The sequence below is a fragment of the Macaca nemestrina genome, chromosome 14 (assembly GCF_043159975.1).
Source record: "Macaca nemestrina isolate mMacNem1 chromosome 14, mMacNem.hap1, whole genome shotgun sequence".
NCBI lineage: Eukaryota > Metazoa > Chordata > Mammalia > Primates > Cercopithecidae > Macaca > Macaca nemestrina.
The window spans coordinates 58,220,133-58,240,122 of NC_092138.1; the positions used below are offsets into that span (position 1 = coordinate 58,220,133).

A 19,990-nucleotide genomic window follows, 5' to 3' on the forward strand; every position below is an offset into this window, starting at 1 on the left:
ATAAGTCACTGCACATTCATTTTATTGCCTGTAAGTCTTATAGCTTGTAGTATCCTCTTCCAACCTCAGTTTACAAGATCCTATAGTACATGGCCACTGATGGCCTTTGGTATATGACTGTGTAATAACGGAATCTATTTTCTTGACCAAATACTGTGTAATAGCTTTTATTCTTTTCTTTCAACCCATATAACTTACATAAGAAATACAATCAAAACTCTCTTTCTTTCACAAGTTACAAAGGTTTTATGTCAGTCCTGTGCCCTTTTTTCCATTTTTCTGTTAAATTGTTTTTGTTCTGTACAAGATTGTCCTTTTCTGTTTGCCAGTATTTAAGTTGTTTGGGGGAAATATTTATATCTCCAGGATGTTTTTCATTTCAAGAAAAGTTTAGTGTATCTCAACTGACTCTGAGGCTGGAATCTAGGAAAAACAGAGAATAATCCAGGGACTTATTTTCACCAGCTTAAAAATACTATAAAATCATCCTCTGTATTCTCCAATATCTGTACATAGAGTAGAGGAACAGCAAGGAGCACTGGGAAAAGCCTGTCTAGCCACATGCAGCCTCCTACTCAAAGCTGCCTTTGGTCTTCTTGTCTGTATCTCCCAAGTGGAGCAGCTTATATTTAGGAGGAGAAAAAAAAAAAAAAAAAAAAAAAGGAAAGATGATCTGCTCACCACTGATTAAGTTACCTGTTTTTCTCCTCATCTTTTGGGTACTGTGAGGATTAACAGTATGTATCTATATAGCTGGGCCACAATGCCCAGATAATCTGGCTAAGCATTATTGTGGGTGTTTCTGGGTAAGATTACACTTAAATCCACAAATTTGGGTAAAGTAAGTTGCTCCCCATAATGTGGGTGTGTCTCATCTAATCAGTTGAAGGATTAGGAAAAATCTGGTCTTGATCTTTCTGAACAAGAGAAATTCTTCAGGCTATCAGTCTTCAGACTTGAACTTCAGCATTAGCTCTTTTCTGGGTCTCCAGCATGCCAGCCCACACTGCACATTTTACATATGTCAGCCTCTATAACTGAATAAGGCAATCCTTAAGTCATTTTCTATATATGTTTACACATCCTATTGATTGTCTTTTTTCTAAAGAATCCTGACTAATATAAAGACTAGCAGGCATTTTTTGAGTATAATAATAAAAATACACATACATTACATATATATGTGTGTGTGTGTGTATATATATATGTGTGTGTGTGTGTATATATATGTCTTTATGCCACACTGGCACTTTTATTTTTTACAATTTTATTTTTTTATAATTTTTTTGAGACAGGGTCTCACTCTGTCACCCAGGTTGGAGTGCAGTGGTGGCAATCTTGGCTCACTGCATCTTCCACTTCCCAGGCTCAAGCGATTCTTCCACCTCAACCTCCCAAGTAGCTGGAACCACAGGTGCACACCACCATGCCTGTCTAATTTTTTTTTTGGTAGGGATGGAGTTTCTCCACGTTGCTCAGGCTGGTCTCAAACTCCTGAGCTCAAGTGATCCACCTGCCGTGGCTTTCCAAACTGCTGGGATAACAGGTATGAGCCACCACACCTGGCCTCATTCTTCTTCTTAAACACATCAGTTTTGTGTAAAATTACACAATGAAGAAGACAAGTATTGTGTTTTTCCAAACAAAATTGCCAGCTCTTTTGTTGAAATTAAAGTAGCAAGTGAGGAAAGCAGGAGGGAGGAGTACATGATATGGTACTTGTAAGTACCTTATGTTTTCCTAACTCCTCCTACTAATTTTCTCTTACCATATGCACTCTGCCACACTCCTTATTTTTCAGCCTCCCTTTAGAATGCCCAACCAACCTATAGAAAATGAGTACAAACACTGAAGACATCATTGAATGGAGATATCATTAAAAAAAATTCACTCAATGTTATTCAGAAACATTTTTCAAAGAAACAGCTCTGGCCACTAGACGATATGAACCTGAGTATCATAGGTAACCAGTGGATTAAAACAGATTACTTACAGTAGTAAACAAAATAAAGTGTAGGAGAACTTCTGATACTTACTTTTTAAATTTACTTCAGGAGATTTGTCCCTGTTTCTATAATTGGTTTATAAAAAAAATTTTTGTTTATTTTAAATATTTTATATCTATACTAGTCACTTATATACCAGTAATTGGTTTAATTCATTTGTATATAATATATATTATATATAAATGCATTTATATATAATATATATTGATATTTATTATTTTTCATATATTTATAATATAATTTATAATATATTTATATAATATATAAATGTATTATATATACATTATATATAAGTGTTTTATATATAATACGTGTGTGTGCATGTGTATATATATACACGCGCACACACACACACACATATATAAAATATGCTACCAGAACTGAAAAAGAAAATAGAGGAGATGGCTGAAGGATTTAGGCTTCACACTCCTGCAGACTTACCTTTACACAGTGAGGATGAAGCACTGCACACAGATCTGTGGTGTACTAATATGCACTTAGGGAACCCTCTAGCTATTTACTTTTCAATTTGCACTCACTGAGCTTACATTTTTTAAACTGAAAACAAACAAAAACTCTCTCATCTTTCTTTCGTGATGTATCTGCCATAGCCATTTCGAACTCCTCTGGTACATTATCAAATAACCCCATACAGTGGGCAGTCTGCAGAGACTGCAGGGAACTACAAGAAGGGTCCACATAATATGGTGTGTTAAAGTTACTAAAAATGTTCTACTCATGAACCAAGCTAAGATGATTGGTCTCCTTATTCATATAGCTTTTCAGTTTTTCAGGTAATAGAAAGTCTATCTTTTTTTCAGAAGAAATACAAGTAGGGAACAATGATTATTAGAGATTAGAAAGCATTGTTCTTTTCTTCCTCTATTGGTGAATATTCTTAGTGAGCTAAGGCTTTCCTGACCGCCAGAGTTTCACAACTCTCCCACATAACTATCTCTAATATCTCATGTATAAAGTCAAAATGAATGCTTTCCAAGAATTCAATATTCTTCAACAGGAAATGAGCAATATGCATTTACTTTCAGGAAAAAAAAGGGAAAAGAAAACAGAAAATTGGTCCCCATTAATCAAATTTCACCAGGAAAGTGTGTTTCCTTCACAGACTTATAGGAAAATAAATTTCCACAAAGCTTTTCTGGGTCATGTTAAAAGGGTTAGTGATGAGGTTATAAGGTTTTCAGTGTTAAAGTTGCAAAGGAATGTGTCTTTATGATGAGATGAGCCTCTTTCTGATGTTGTAAAGGTGTTTGAAATTCCTCATTCTCCCATTTTTCTGACAGATTTTATATTTTAAAAGCTTCGGACAGTACAGACACAAATAGCTTTTACTGTATTTCACATATAATTACCACATTTAATCATTACAAAAGCTGTTTGAATAAAACTTATTTATTTATTTATTTATTTATTTATTTATTTATTTATTTAGAGACGGAGTCTCTCTCCGTCACCCAGGCTGCAGTGCGGCAGCGCAATCTCAGCTCACTGCAAACTCCATCTCCTGGGTTCAAGTGATTCTCCTGCCTCAGCTTCCCAAGTAGTAGGGACAACAGGCGCATGCCACCATGCCCTGCTAATTTTTGTATTTTTAATAGAGATGGGGTTTCACCATGTTGGCCAGGCTGGTCTTGAATTCCTGACCTCAAGTGATCTGCCCACCTCGGCCTCTCAAAGTGCTGGGATTACAGGCGTGAACCACACGCCTGGCTTGAATAAAACTTCTTATTTTCATGTTACAGATGAGGGAACTAACTTTCAGTGAGGCTAAATATTTTGATCAAGACCTCAGAACTAATAAAAGGAAGAGCCAGGAATTAAATCCAGATGTATCACTGTCTACTTTTCTATACTATCTCCTCTCTGGGAATATCAATAATTTAAAATAGGTTACTTAAAGCATTCTCAATTGTAACGACAAATCTAGAATATCAGGGTTTCCATACTTAGTGACCAGAAGTCATAAAGCTTTCTATTTATGTCTAAGTTCAAAAGCTATTCTGGACGATAAAAGAATAATCCTCTCTAAAGACAAATTTTGGCAAGAGAAAAATGCAGTCCAATTTGCTTGCATTATAAAAATAGAAACACATGTAATCTCAAATTAACTGTCTTTGTTTTCTGCAGTTCTATGCAAATGCAAATATGCAAAAGAACAAATGCTTGAAAGAAAAAAAATAATGTACATGTTGGTAGTTCATTATCCTTGTGTTTTTCTTAATTGATGAGTGCTTTCTCTGTTGGAACTCTTAAGATCGCTCAGATTCCCTGGCATAAGTCCTCATGAAATATCATCTAAATGATATCTTTGTGGAGACTATGATGCTCAATCATACATTTTGGCTAACACGCTAGGTTGCTGATCTGACATTCAGTGCCCAGAATCGCGGGCTGAGCCAAGTAAACCACCTCCTGAGTTGTTTCTGATCCAATCTGTGGGGTCTCTGCCAAGGAGTTTTCTAGATAGTTAGACCCCTTCTACCTATGCATAACAATGAGCTAGCATGCTCGCAAAGACCCATTTCTTATGAATGCAGTGATGCATCCTACAGATAAATAGAGTCACTGATAATCAGACCAATGTCTGCACATAAATGTTTAAATAAATTACAATGACAAATAGCTGCTTTATGAGACCATGACTATTCAGAACTTTATTTTTGACACTTAACACATGGAAACCATCACAGAAACAACGACAAAGAATTGTGGGGAAAAGTAAAATAACAAAATAATTATCTTTTGCCGATGTAATATCATATGGAACAATAGTCTTATACATAGAAAGAAAATATGATTATATTATTGAAGCATCCTGCACTTTCACAATGTAATCAGTCATTATAGGTAGTCTTCTAAGATTAGAGTTATACATAAGAAATCACAAGGAAATCTAGATCTGCAAAAGTGGATGAACTGGGAGGAAATAAGTCTAAATAAACCAATTGTGCTTTTTTAAAATAAATAATCCAGTATACTTGAGACACCTCACCAGATTTACAGGTACCAACCCTACCTCTATCTTAGATTACAGCTCCTACTAACCAAATTCCTGTATCCTCAACCTCCTCCAATTTACCATTCATACCGCAAGCAGAGGAATCTACTAAGAGCACTGTTGTACTTGCGTTACCACCCTGCCTTAGAGCATGTATGCTCCTCTTCCTTCCACCACTGCTATCACACATAATGTATGCCCAATTCTTGATCATGAATCTTATGGCTTCAATGTGCTTTTCAAGAATTTTCTTTTCTCTGTTTATAACATTAGACCTATGCTGCCACCAATAAACCTGCACTGTCTAATGCAATTGTTACTGGCTGTGTGTGTCACTTTACACTTCAATCAGATAAAATTAAAAATTCAGCACTTTGGGAAGCCGAGGCGGACGGATCACGAGGTCAGGAGATCGAGACCATCCTGGCTAACACGGTGAAACCCTGTCTCTACTAAAAATACAAAAAATTAGCGGGGCGTGGTGGTGCGCGCCTGTAGTCCCAGCTACTCGGGAGGCTGAGGCAGGAGAATGGCGTGAACCCAGGAGGCGGAGCTTGCAGTGAGCCAAGATCGCGCCACTGCACTCCAGCCTGGGCGACAAAGCGAGACTCTGTCTCAAAAAAAAAAAAAAAATCAGTTCATCCACTGCACTAGCCACATTTCGAGTCCTCAGTAGTCACTTGTGACTAGTGGCTATGGTATTGGACAGTGCCAATTATACGTCATTGCAGAGTTCTATGGCACAGCACTGCTGCATACCTGGTCTGAGGTTCTATTGTATGAAGCCGTCTGCAAGTTCTGATACATGCTATTCCCTTAAAGTAGAAATGCTCTTGCTTCCTGTACAATCCTCCAAATTTACAATCTAAAATCCCATCACCCTTCAAACTGTCGGCTCCATTTAATATTTTCTATTCCCTCCACCCATATATATTCCATTTAGAAATGATCTCCTATACTTCTAAACTTTTTTTGAGTTTAATTTATAATATTCACATGCAAACTCTCCTACTGCTACTTTATACAAAAATAGGAAAAAGTGCATATTTATACTTTTATATATATAAATATTATATTATATGTAAATATTATATATATTATATGTAAATATTATATATACTCTCTCTCTCTCTCTCTCTCTATATATATATATATATTTTTTTTTTTTTTTTCTTGGAGACGGAGTCTCGCTCTGTCACCCAGGCTAAAGTGCAGTGGTGCCATCTCGGCTCACTGCAAGCTCCACCTCCCATGTTCATGCTATTCTCTTTCCTCAGTCTCCTGAGTAGCTGGGACTACAGGTGCCCGCCACTACGCCCAGCTAATTTTTTGTACCTTTTAGTAGAGATGGGGTTTCATCGTGTTAGCTAGCATGGTCTCGATCTCCTGACCTCATGATCCCCCCGCCTTGGCCTCCCAAAGTGCTGGGATTACAGGCGTGAGCCACTGCGCCTGGCCAGGAAAAAATACTTTTTTTGTTTTTACTGACATCTAGAGACAGAGAGAAGGAGAGATCTAGGCAAAATAATTATTTTCTTGCTAATGTGGGGAAAGGTGAAAGGCTATATAGCTTTGTCTTCTCAATCTTGGGCCTTGACACTCAATAGCTATATATCTATATATCTATATCTGTATATTAAAAATATGAACATATAATTCACCATAATGTGAAACTTTTTCATTTACAAGGAGAACACTGAGGACCAGCAAAGTGGCCTGCAGAGATAACAGTCAAACTCCTCAACAAGTGCTATGGCACCAGCTCATCAGAATGGACACTGGCTTTAATGGTATAACTGAGTCCTAAAGGCCCCCTTCTCCTTATTTCCTGAATACTGGGAAGATCCAAAGATTTTTGCAACAAAGGGGACGACCAAGTAAATGATGGAGGAGGATCTTTTAGGAGCTTGTGGCTGAAGCCACTTTATCTACCAGAATGGCACCATTTCAATATTTCGTCAATGAATATAGCTATACCTATACTTATTAAACAAGTCTGGTGATGTAACTGTCCCAAGTTCATACAGTCAGTAGAATTTGCCATCAAACAACTTTAAAACAACTTTAAAGGAATATAACTACTGTGCCACATGAAATACCCACCTTCTGGGACATTGAAGCAAAAGCTTTTCAACTGCTAAATAGGCACATGATCTTTATACCATTGGTATAATGTCACGTACATTTGTGTGCTGATTACAGCATCCCTGAAAACTGCTCCCTCAGATGTTGTATTTGGGGTAATTGATGCTTTAGGCCTAAAAATCTTAATAAGCTGACACTTTTATTTTCAGAAGTGCCTGCAAGGGGTGCAATTCTAAAAAATTACATTTCAACCTGGCTGATTGGCTAATAAAATGAAAGTAGTTTGTGACAAATAAACAAGTAAAGGATGTGGCATGCTTTGCACTGCTTTTAACATAAATGAGTAAAATCACATCATTTATTTCAATAAAAACATCTTGCCTCTAAAATAAAATGCCAGTGTTGATACTGAAATGGCATGCTTTCATATAAAATATTTTTGGTAGCTCGTTGTTGCCAACACTTAAAACAAAAAGTAACTAACTTCTTTAAAGTGGCCAACTACAGTAGTGCAAAACCAATAGTTGATATATTATTTTTAGCCTTCATCTTCAGTTTCAAGTAATGTTCAGTTTGTAAGTAAATGTATCATTACTTCCTTATTGATATTTATCCATGACCCCACACAGAACACAATAAACAAATCAACCTTATTTGCAAGGCTGTCTATATACCAGTGGTCATTTTATAGTCAGCAATTTTTCCCATATAAAAAGACAGCTATTATGTTGGTGAGGATGCAGAGAAAAGGGAATGCTTTATACCCTGCTGATGGCAATGTAAATTAGTTCAAATTCTATGGAAAACAGTAGGAGATTTCTCAAAGAATTAAAAACAGAACTACCTACCATTCAACCCAGCAATACCACCATTGGCTATTTACCCAAAGGAAAAGAAATTGTTTTATCAAAAAGACACCTGGCACTCAATATGTTTATCATAGCACTATTCACATTAGCAAAGGCACAGAATCAACCTAAGCATCCATCAACGGTGGGCTGGATTAAGAAAAAAAAAAGTGGTACATATACTCTATGAAATAATATGCAGCCTTAGAAAAGAAGAAAATCATGCCTTTTACAGTAACATGGATGGAGCTAGAGATCATTATCCTAAGTGAAATAACTCAGAAACAGGAAATCAAATATTACATGTTCTTACTTATAAGTGGAAGCTAAGCAATGTATACACATGGACATAAAGATGTAAATAATAGACACTGGGGACTCCAAAAGTAAAGAGGATGGGAGAGAGGCAAGGGTTGAAAAACTACCTATTGGGTACTACGTTCCTGTTTGGGTGATGGGTTCATTAGAAGTACAAACCTCAGCATTATACAATATACTTATGGAACGAAAGTGCACATGTACCTCTGGAATCTAAAATAAATAAATAAATAAATAAATAAGGAGCTGTTAAATACTTCTAGATTCAAAGCATGGAAGGCATTCTTTCCTCTTCTCTCCTCATGCAGTTCTTATTCTGACTCTACTCATTGCTATTTTATAGTCAGTTCTAACAAGCAAAGCTGACTTCCCATCTCACAAAATAAATGATTCAGCAAATCACCAGGGAGTGAGAAATTCCTATAGACCAGACAGTGAAAACAAATAGCAGGGAACTGAAGTAGGAGTGACATCAGCAAGGTGGCAGAATAAGAGTTTTCTACTCTCATCTCCCCACAATGAACCAATTCTGATAACCACCCATGGATGAGAGTACCTTTGTGGAAGTGCGGGAGTCAGGTGGAGAAGTTCTAGTATGCCACTGGAGCAAAAAAAAAAAAAAAAAAAAAAATCTGAAAACAGACAAAGAGAAAAAAACAAATACCGCATGTTCTCACTTATAAGTGGGAGCTAAACGATGAGAACATATGGATTCTAGGAGAGGAACAACAGACACGGGGGTCTACTTGTGCGTAGAGGGTGGGATGAGGGAGAGGATGAGAAAAAAATAACTATTTGGTACTAGGCTTAGTACCTGGGTGTCAATATAATCTGTACAACAAACCCCGTGACACTAGTTTACCTATATTATAGCAATCCCACACCTGTATTCCTGAACCTAAAAGAAACATTTTTTAAAAGTTCCCAAACAGGTTCAACCCAAAGGGAACTTCACCAAGACACTTTATAATGAAACTGTCAAAAGTCAAAGACAAGAGAATTTTAAAAGCAGCAAGAGAAAAAAAAGACTTGTCATGTATAAGAAATATGCCATCAAATTATCAGCAGATTATTAACAGAAACCTTGCAGTTCAGGAGAGTGTGGAAATATATATTGAAAATGCTGAAAGAAAAAATAAAAACTTCCTCTGAAGGATACTTTATCAGACAAACTGTCCTTCAGAAATAAAGATGGATAAAAACTTACATAGATAAACTAAATTTGAGTGAGTTCATCAAAACTAGACCTGCCTTCGAAAAAATGCTAGACTGTTCTTCAACTTAAAATGAAGGATGCTAATTAGTAATATAATAGAGGAAAGCATAAAACTGATGAGTAAAGATTGTTATATATTAAAATTCAGAATACTCTAATACTCAACCCTCCCAATAAAAAGTGGGCAAAGGACTGTAATAGAATTTTTTTTTCAATGAATACATATAAAGGCAACAAGTGTATGAAAACATTCTCAATATTACTTATCATCAGGTAAATGCAAATCAAACCACAATGAGATATCATCTCCTATCTATTAGAATGGCTATTATCAGAAAGATGAAAAATAACAAGAGTGTTTATGTAAATGTACTGAAAAAGTAAACTTTGTACATTGTTGGTGGGAAAATAAGTTAGTACAGCCATTATAGATAACAGTATGGAGACTCCTCAATAAATTAAAAATAAACTTCCGTATGATCCAGCAATCCCACTTCTGGGTATACAGCCAAAGGAAATGAAATCAGTATATTGAAGAGATAGCTGTACTCTCATGTTCATTGTAGTGTGATTCATAATAGCCAAGATCTAGAAATAATAAATTCCTAGATATAAACAAATGGATAAAGAAAATGTGATATATACTATGGAATATTATTCAACTTAAACAATAGGAAAATTCCTTCATTAGTGAAAATATAGATGACCTAGAGGACATTTTGTTTAACAAAGAAGCCAGACACAGAAGGACAAATATTGTATATCACTTATACATGAAACTTGAAAAAGTCAAAATCATAGAAACAGAGTAAACTGATGGTTACCAGGGGCTAGTGGGTGGAACAAATTGGGGGATATTGGTCAAAGGGTACAAACTTTCAGTAATAAGATGAATAATTTCAGGAGATCTAACATACAGCATGGTTACCATAGTTAACAATGTCTATGATAATTGTATAAATAAAATTTATTAAGAGTATATCTACTATCTAAAGTATTCTCACCAGACAAAAAAAGGTAACTATGTGAGGTAACAGATAACTCAATCAACTTGATTGTGGTAATCATTTCACAATATATGCCTGTATTTAATAATCACATTGTACACTTTAAAGATTTATAATTTTTATTTGGCAAAAAATAAAGCTGGAAGAAATAAATAAATACGATAATAAATACAAAATTGAAGTAGTGATCAACATTTTCAAACAATAAAGAAAATAGAAAACAGCAGTGATAGTTAATAAACTAATGGGGTGGGTGAAGATTAACCAAGGGAAGACTACATATTCAGAGAAAACAAATATTTTTAAAACAGACATATGGGTGGCCAAAAAATTCTAAATATTTTGACAGTTCCTGTGGGCATCACTGACTTATAGTAAAACATAAAAATAGATACAATGTCATATAATAATTGACATTACTTACATACCATTTCTCATAACTGAACAAATAGTAAATGGTTTAGATAATTTCTACCACATCACAGCTATTATGGAAGTTTGTCTATATGACATGCTAACATTTGTTTTTCTCAAATATGTTAATAAAGAATTGGACATTGAAACCCAGACATTAGTATTAAATAGAGCTATGTTACGAGAAAGAAGAAGGCGTTCAGGAACAAAGACGGAGAAAAAAAAATAAAAGGAGAGTTTTCCTCTCCTTTATTTGTCTATGTTGATAAAATAAAATTTATTTGGAAAATTTATTTTGGTATTTTAAATTTTCTTTCTGGATATTTGTTTGTTAGTTTTCAAGTTTTATCAGAGGCATATAACTTTTAAGAATAAAGCCAAGGTCACTGAAACAGTTTGCAAAAAACCCACCGTGTGATTGACTCTCTACTTGGGGAGCAGTGTGTGTTTTTGTTGTGGGAATTCTCTGCCTTGCACATAACTGCAAAACTCTATCTACTACCCATGTCTTTTTCTGGATTTAGCATTAACAATTGGCATGATTTACCATGGGTCTGGGCAAACACTAGAACAAAAATTTTAAAACTCTCTTCAATTGTTTTTCACCCCATAAATCCAGACTTTCTTCCACTATTGTGCTATTTCTCGGAATGGTTGCATAGGTTATTTCTAAATAGACATGCATTGTATTCACTATCAAGTAGCCAACAATGTGCTTAAAAACATTCACACTTCCCAGATTCATAAAGCAAGTCCTTAGAGACTCACAAAGAGACTTAGACTCCCATACAATAATAATGGGAGACTTCAACACCCCACTGTCAACATTAGACAGATCAACAAGACAGAAAGTCAACAAGGATATCCAGGAATTGAACTCAACTCTGCACCAAGAGGACCTATTAGACATCTACAAAACTCTCCACCCCAAATCAACAGAATATACATTCTTCTCAGCACCACATCGCACTTATTCCAAAATTGACCACACAGTTGGAAGTAAAGCACTCCTCAGCAAATGTAAAAGAACAGAAATTACAACGAATTGTCTCTCAGACCACAGTGCAATGAAACTAGAACTCAGGACTAAGAAACTCAATCAAAACTGCTCAACTACATGGAAACTGAACAACCTGCTCCTGAATGACTACTGGGTACATAACGAAATGAAGGCAGAAATAAAGATGTTCTTTGAAACCAATGAGAACAAAGATAAAACATACCAGAATCTCTGGGACACATTTAAAGCAGTGTGTAGAGGGACATTTATAGCACTAAATGCCCATAAGAGAAATCTGGAAAGATCTAAAATTGACACCCTAACATCACAATTAAAAGAACTAGAGAAGCAAGAGCAAACACATTCAAAAGCTAGCAGAAGGCAAGAAATAACTAAGATCAGAGCAGAACTGAAGGAGATAGAGACACAAAAAACCCTCTAAAAAAAATCAATGAATCTAGGAGCTGGTTTTTGAAAAGATCGACAAAATTGATAGACTGCTAGGAGGACTAAGAAAGAAGAAAAGAGAGAAGAATCAAATAGACACAATAAAAAATGATAAAGGGGATATCACCACCAACCCCACAGAAATACAAACTACCATCAGATAATACTGTAAACACCTCTACGCAAATAAACTAGAAAACCTAGAAGAAATGGATAATTTCCTGGACACTTACACTCTCCCAAGACTAAACCAGGAAGAAGTTGAATCCCTGAATAGACCAATAGCAGGCTCTGAAATTGAGGCAATAATTAATAGCCTAACAACCAAAAAAAGTCCAGGACCAGATGGATTCACAGCCACATTTTACCAGAGGTACAAGGAAGAGTTGGTAGCATTCCTTCTGAAACTATTCCAGTCAATAGAAAAAGAGGGAATCCTCCCTAACTCATTTAATGAGGCCAACATCATCCTGATGCCAAAGCCTGGCAGAGACACAACAAAAAAAGAGAATTGTAGACCAATATCCCTGATGAACATCAATGCAAAAATCCTCAATAAAATACTGGAAAACCGAATCCAGGAGCACATCAAAAAGCTTATCCATCATGATCAAGTGGGCTTCATCCCTGGGATGCAAGGTTGGTTCAACATACGCAAATCAATAAATGTAATCCAGCATATAAACAGAACCAAAGACAAAAACCACATGATTATGTCAATAGATGCAGAAAAGGCCTTTGACAAAATTCAACAGCCCTTCACACTAAAACCTCTAAATAAATTCGGTATTGATGGAATGCATCTCAAAATAATAAGAGCTATTTATGACAAACCCATAGCCAATATCATACTGAATGGGCAAAAACTGGAAGCATTTCCTTTGAAAACTGGCACAAGACAGGGATGCCCTCTCTCACCACTCCTATTCAACACAGTGTTGGAACTTCTGGCTAGGGCAATCAGGCAAGAGAAAGAAATCAAGGGTATTCAGTTAGGAAAAGAACTCAAATTGTCCCTGTTTGCAGATGACATGATTGTATATTTAGAAAACCCCATTGTCTCAGCCCAAAATCTCCTTAAGCTGATAAGCAACTTCAGCAAAGTCTCAGGATACAAAATCAATGTGCAAAAATCACAAGCATTCTTATACACCAGTAACAGACAAACAGAGAGCCAAATCATGAATGAACTCCCATTCACAATAGCTTCAAAGAGAATAAAATACCTAGGAATCCAACTTACAAGGGGTGTAAAGGACCTCTTCAAGGAGAACTACAAACCACTGCTCAGTGAAATAAAAGAGGACACAAACAAACAGAAGAACATATCATGCTCATGGATAGGAAGAATCAATATTTTGAAAATGGCCATACTGCCCAAGGTAATTTATAGATTCAATGCCCAAGGTAATTTATAGATTCAATGCCATCCCCATTAAGCTACCAATGACTTTCCTCACAGAATTGGAAAAAAAAAAAAAAAAAACTGCTTTAAAGTTCATATGGAACCAAAAAGACCCCGTATTGCCAAGACAATCCTAAGCCAAAAGAACAAAGTTGGAGGCATCATGCTACCTGACTTCAAAACTATACTACAAGGCTACAGTAACCAAAACAGCATGGTATTGGTACCAAAACAGATATATAGACCAGTGGAATGGAAAAGAGCCCACAGAAATAATACCACACATCTACAGCCATCTGATCTTTGACAAACCTGACACAAACAAGAAATGGGGAAAGGATTCCCTATTTAATAAATGGTGCTGGGAAAATTGGCTAGCCATAAGTAGAAAGCTGAAACTGGATCCTTTCCTTACTCCTTATACGAAAATTAAGTCAAGATGGATTAGAGACTTAAATGTTAGACCTAAAACCATAAAAACCCTAGAAGAAAACCTAGGTAATACCATTCAGGACATAGGCATGGGCAAGGATTTCATGTCTAAAACACCAAAAGCAACGACAACGGAAGCCAAAATTGATGAATGGGATCTAATTAAACTAAAGAGCTTCTGCACAGCAAAGGAAACTACCATCAGAGTGAACAGGCAACCTACAGAATGGGAGAAAATTTTTGCAATCTACTCATCTGACAAAAGGCTAATATCCAGAACCTATAAAGAACTCAATCAAATTTACAAGAAAAAACCAACCCCATCAAAAAGTGGGCAAAGGATAGGAACAGACACTTCTCAAAAGAAGACATTCACACGGTCAACAGACACATGAAAAAAATGCTCATCATCACTCGCCATTAGAGAAATGCAAATCAAAACCACAATGAGATACCATCTCATACCAGTTAGAATGGCAATAATTAAAAAATCAGGAAACAACAGGTGCTGGAGAGGATGTGGAGAAATAGGAGCACTTTTACACCGTTGTTGGGACTGTAAACTAGTTCAACCATTGTGGAAAACAGTGTGGCGATTCCTCAAGGATCTACTACTAGAAATACCATTTGATCCAGCTATCCATTACTGGGTATATACCCAAAGGAGTATAAGTCATGCTGCTATAAAGACACATGCACACATACATCTATTGTGGCACTATTCACAATAGCAAAGACTTGGAATTAACCCAAATGTCCATCAGTGACAGACTGGATTAAGAAAATGTGGCACATATACACCATGGAATACTATGCAGCCATAAAAAAGGATGAGTTCATGTCCTTTGTAGGGACATGGATGCAGTTGGAAACCATGATTCTCAGCAAACTATCACAAGAACAGAAAACCAAATACCACATGTTCTCACTCATAGGTGGGAAATGAACAATGAGATCACTTGGACACAGGAAGGGGATCATCACACACCAGGTCCTATTGTGGGGAGGGCAAGGGGGGAGGGATAGCATTAGGAGATATACCTAATGTAAATGACGAGTTAATGGGTGCAGCACACCAACATGGCACATGCATACATATGTAACAAACCTGCACATTGTGCATATGTACCCTAGAACTTAAAGTATAATGCAAAAAAAATTCACACTTTTAAATTGTAACAACAAATCAAGAAAAAACTTCTACTGATATTCAACTGAAAAAAAGAGAATAAGAAAAATAAATTTAAAATGAGGAAGTAAATAGGAAAAAATTACAGATTCATAAATCAAGATAAACCAGAATGTATCATTAAAATGTTAGAAGAATAAAGGAGATGAGATCCATGATGCAGACTGAGCAACTTAGAAGAAAGAACCTGAATCAATCTAAGGTATCTTAAATAAATACTTTCATGACAGCTTATGACTTGGAATATTTTCTTCTCAGGTGAGGGAAAATGCATTTTTAAAGCCTTATATGTAAACCAGAAGTCAGTTTCCTAAGAACTAGTGACAGAAAATAAAAGTGTAAGTAGTCTTTCAGAGGCGAATACTACTAAAATAAAGAGGTTGTAAGTTTAGTAACATATACGTGTTTAATTCCTTGTATTTCATATGCAGGGTTGGCTGCTATGACTAAAACACCCTTTGTACAGAGATTCGCTGAGACGAAAGCACACATAATAGTTATCGTTATCACATGCTGAGTGCCCTCTTACACCACACCTCACAGACATTCTCTCTAATTCATAAAACAGTCCTGTAAAATAGGAATTATCATTAGTCCCATTATACAAATTAAGAAACTGAAACTCAGAGAAGTTAAATAACTTGCATATGATCATGCAGTTAAGTGATGGATTGAAGATGTAAATCCATCTCTTTTGTATGGCCTTTAATACTTGACTCCATATGAATTAGTTTTTTTGCATAGGCAGACTTTTAAAATATCTTATTTACTATGGGTTTGCCTCATCATCATTCATAAAATATTTTTAACTCTCTATTTTGTAACAGACATTGTTCTATATGTTCAGCAGATAGCAGCAATTAAGACAATGTCCCTAACATCATGGACCAGAAAATTAGATATTACTCACAGAGGAACAGATCAGCAAATTGACCAGGGTCAGCTAATTTGTTCCCAAACTCTGTTTTATTTTTAACTTTTTGCTTTGTGCAGGAAGCTATAAGATAAGCATAACATAAGGGTTCAGCATGCAGGATTGCTATAACCACAGTGGTCCTCACATGTGACTTGAAAATTACATGAAAAATATGAATGATAGACTGACTCTACATCATGCTGTCACCTGGATAAACTCTATTCTTGGCATGTAAGTCATTCTTGGCATGTAAGTCCCTCTTTCAGCCCTCACATTTCTCCAGGAATTTCTTTTTTCTCCAGATTTATGGTGCTGTGTTCTCTCTTCCCCTCTTCATAACTCTTAAATTCCACAGGGAAACTATCTAATTAATTCATATTTTGTAATACAAATGACGTAACACCACCCTTGGATTATATCTCTCAATACTTATTTTACCAAATGGAATTGATTTATGATGGGTTGGATTTAGAGACAATACATTGAGGCATGAAGATTTCCTATCCCCTTTATTCTGCTTAGATACAACTGGCATGTACAAAGTTACTCTTGCATAGGCAACTTTCAACAAAGGCAGGGCCACACCACTTGAGAACATCCAATACTTGACATTATTTTTTGAAATCCAGTACAAACTGATCTGTGAAGCATAACAACAAGGCTGCTCTTCATGGTCTGTGCCTTGTCCTAAAGCACAAGCAATTGGTGTCATCACCTCAATAAGTTCTATAAAACCCACCTGCAGCCAGACAAATTTGAAATTGAAGGCTTTAACAGAAAATGGAGACATCTTCCTACCAGCTCTCTTGAATAGCAGAATGTCCTGTGATTCATCCTTTTATGTGAAGGGCTCTCTGACAGTGACTTCAGTCCAACAGCTTCCAGAGAACAACTCCGCATACATTGGACTCATATCTGAATACTTAGAGCAATAATTGAATTCCAATAACCTCTGCAAGCTAAATATATTGCCTTTATTCAAGGAACACTAGAAATTCAGTATAACATTGCCCTTTGGAGTTCATAATTTGAGATGTCCTTGAAAGTAAGATTACTTTATAAAGATGCCATTTTATTGCCTAAGTAACTAAACCTTCCTGGCCATGAACCAAGACAGAATCATGGCATTTAATCTTATTATGCATATTCCACAGCTTCATATACACAAAGGTGTACTCTGTGGTAAGTTTTTCAATATCTATTGGCAAAATATTTGCAGAAATTTATTCTTATATTTGTAGGAACTAACTGGATTGATTCTGTTTCAAGTGAAAGAACAAGGACACAGTAAAAGCTGAAGGCAATCTTGAATTTGAAATTAAATCTGAACTTTATGTCAGTCACATAAGTAAAGATAAGGTTTCAGCAATTGTTTAACACGCTTAGCCAGTTCAGAAAATAATCCAGATTACTGAAGTATACATGAAATTTCCTTCAGCTTTGCTATTTTTTTCTACCAAGTGAAATTCTTTACATGTATACACTAATTGCATATTTAATTATAATTCCACTTCATCTTGGCAACTTTAAATTAAATGCAAAGACCCTAAAGTTGGCTACAGTGTAGAGCTGTGCCACCTCAAAACTCCATTCAACCACACAACACATTATTATAATCAGTTTTTAATTAAACAAAAATTCCCTGAATTTTACAAGAGTTTGTCAACATTCATATCAAAATGTACTGCAGGAACATGACTATTCACCTGAACACTATAGTATTAAATGTCATAGGCCTTATACTTTCAAATCTTTTTGTCACATTACGTTTTTCTGCTAGGAGCTAAAATGATATATGAGCTAGTTTTATGGCCAGAAATAATTGTGACAAAGGTTATATTTTTTGATATTTTATTATTTGTTGTTCTCAAGAGTAATAAGCAATTCCTACTCACATTTGGGAAGTCAGAAAACAGATGAACCACTTACTTGACAAATTAAATGTGAAAATAAAGAATAGACTGCAAATCTTTTAAACACTCATATTCTGATGTTAAAATCTTGCATAGACAATCAACAACTTTTCATTAAAAAAACAAGAAATGCACAGTATAGAAGAAAAACTAAGAAAAAAGATTAAATTTAGATGAGAGGCAGTTAGCTATAATATCCAAATTACTAAATTTAAAAAATGACAATATAAAAATTTAATTGGCTATCTTCACGTTAATAAAGGCTCCCACGATTCACTGATACTTAATGAAATACTGATCTTTATATACAAATCAGACATCGAAAGAATGTGATGTAACTTTCACTACAGACAGCCTACACTACGAGTATGAATGTGTGCTTGTTAGCATGTGAGTGTGTGCGTGTCTATGAGAGAGAGAAACTGAAAAATACTTACTAAGACTCACTGTGGATGCACTTTAAAGCATCCACTCCTCAAATTATGTGTTAAATTTAACATTTGCAATAACTGAATTCCAGTAATACTGAGTCTGAAAAAGGGTAAATAGTTTTCATCAGATCCTGAAGGGAATTCATCACCCACCCAAAGTGTTAGAAACCACCTCACATCTCAGCCATTTGTTTCCATATAGTCACTGTTAGTGTGTCATTCCATCTTGTAAGAGAGCTACTGGTATTGCAGGTTGAGATCTAATGTTGACTATGATACTAATGTTGTTTTGTGCTTCCACAGTAGCTGCTGGTTATGTTTTTAGTACATATTTATTGAAGACAAAACTGATGATGCAGGGGAGAACTGGATGAAAGAGCACATTTCAGGGAGATTACTATGAAGAGGACTCTGTATTTTTTCCCTTATTTTTTTTTTCAGGTGAATATTTGAAAGCCATTCATTGTAACCCTACACGCACAGATTTTAAGATTTTACGAAATGGTAACAGAAATTCTCATAATGTTCCCTGAGAAATATCTGAAATCAATCTGCACAAGGAATCAAAACATCCAAATTCAAATTCCAGCTTCATCTCTAGTTGAAGGACATAAGGCAATTCGCTTAACATTCTAGGCTTCTAATCCTCATTTTAAAAAGAAAGAAGTTCATTACATAATTTTTAAAATCTGTTTTCAAATTTAGAATTCATTGCAGTACTATTTACAATAGCAAAGTCACGGAATCAACCTAGATGCTCATCAGTGGTGGACTGGATAAAGAAATGTGATACAAATACATCATGGAATACTACTATGGAGCTTTTAAAAGAACAAAATTATGTCATTTGCAGTAACATGGATGCAGCTGGAGAACATAATCCTTCATGAATTGATGCGGAAATAAAAATCAAATACTAGGCCAGGCACGGTGGCTCACGCCTGTAATCCAAGCATTTTGGGAAGCTGAGGTGGGTGGATTATGAGGTCAGGAGTTCAAGACCAGTCTGGACAAGATGGTTAAACCTCTTCTCTAAGAATACAAAAATTAGCTAGCGTGGTGGCGGGCACCTGTAATCCCAGCTACTCGGGAGGCTGAGGCAGGATAATTGCTTGAACCTCAGTGGCAGAGGTTGCAGTGAGCCAAGATTGCACCACTGCACTCCAGCCCAGGCGACAGACAGATTCTGTGTCAAAATAAAAAATAAAAAACAAACAAACAAACATGTTTTCACTCATAAGAGGGAGCAAAAAAATTGAGTACACATGGACATAAAGATGAGAACATAAACGCTGAGTACACATAAATATAAATATAGACACTGGGGAGTTTTGAAGTGGGGAGGTG

At 35.8% G+C, this 19,990-nt stretch overlaps 1 protein-coding gene across 12 annotated transcripts in view; it reads right to left on the reverse strand.

Moving 5' to 3' along the window:
- The window catches only part of LOC105493874 (leucine rich repeat and Ig domain containing 2), a 1,258,361-nt gene that overhangs the window by 575,545 nt on the left and 662,826 nt on the right, over positions 1–19,990 (reverse strand). The window lies entirely within an intron of this gene.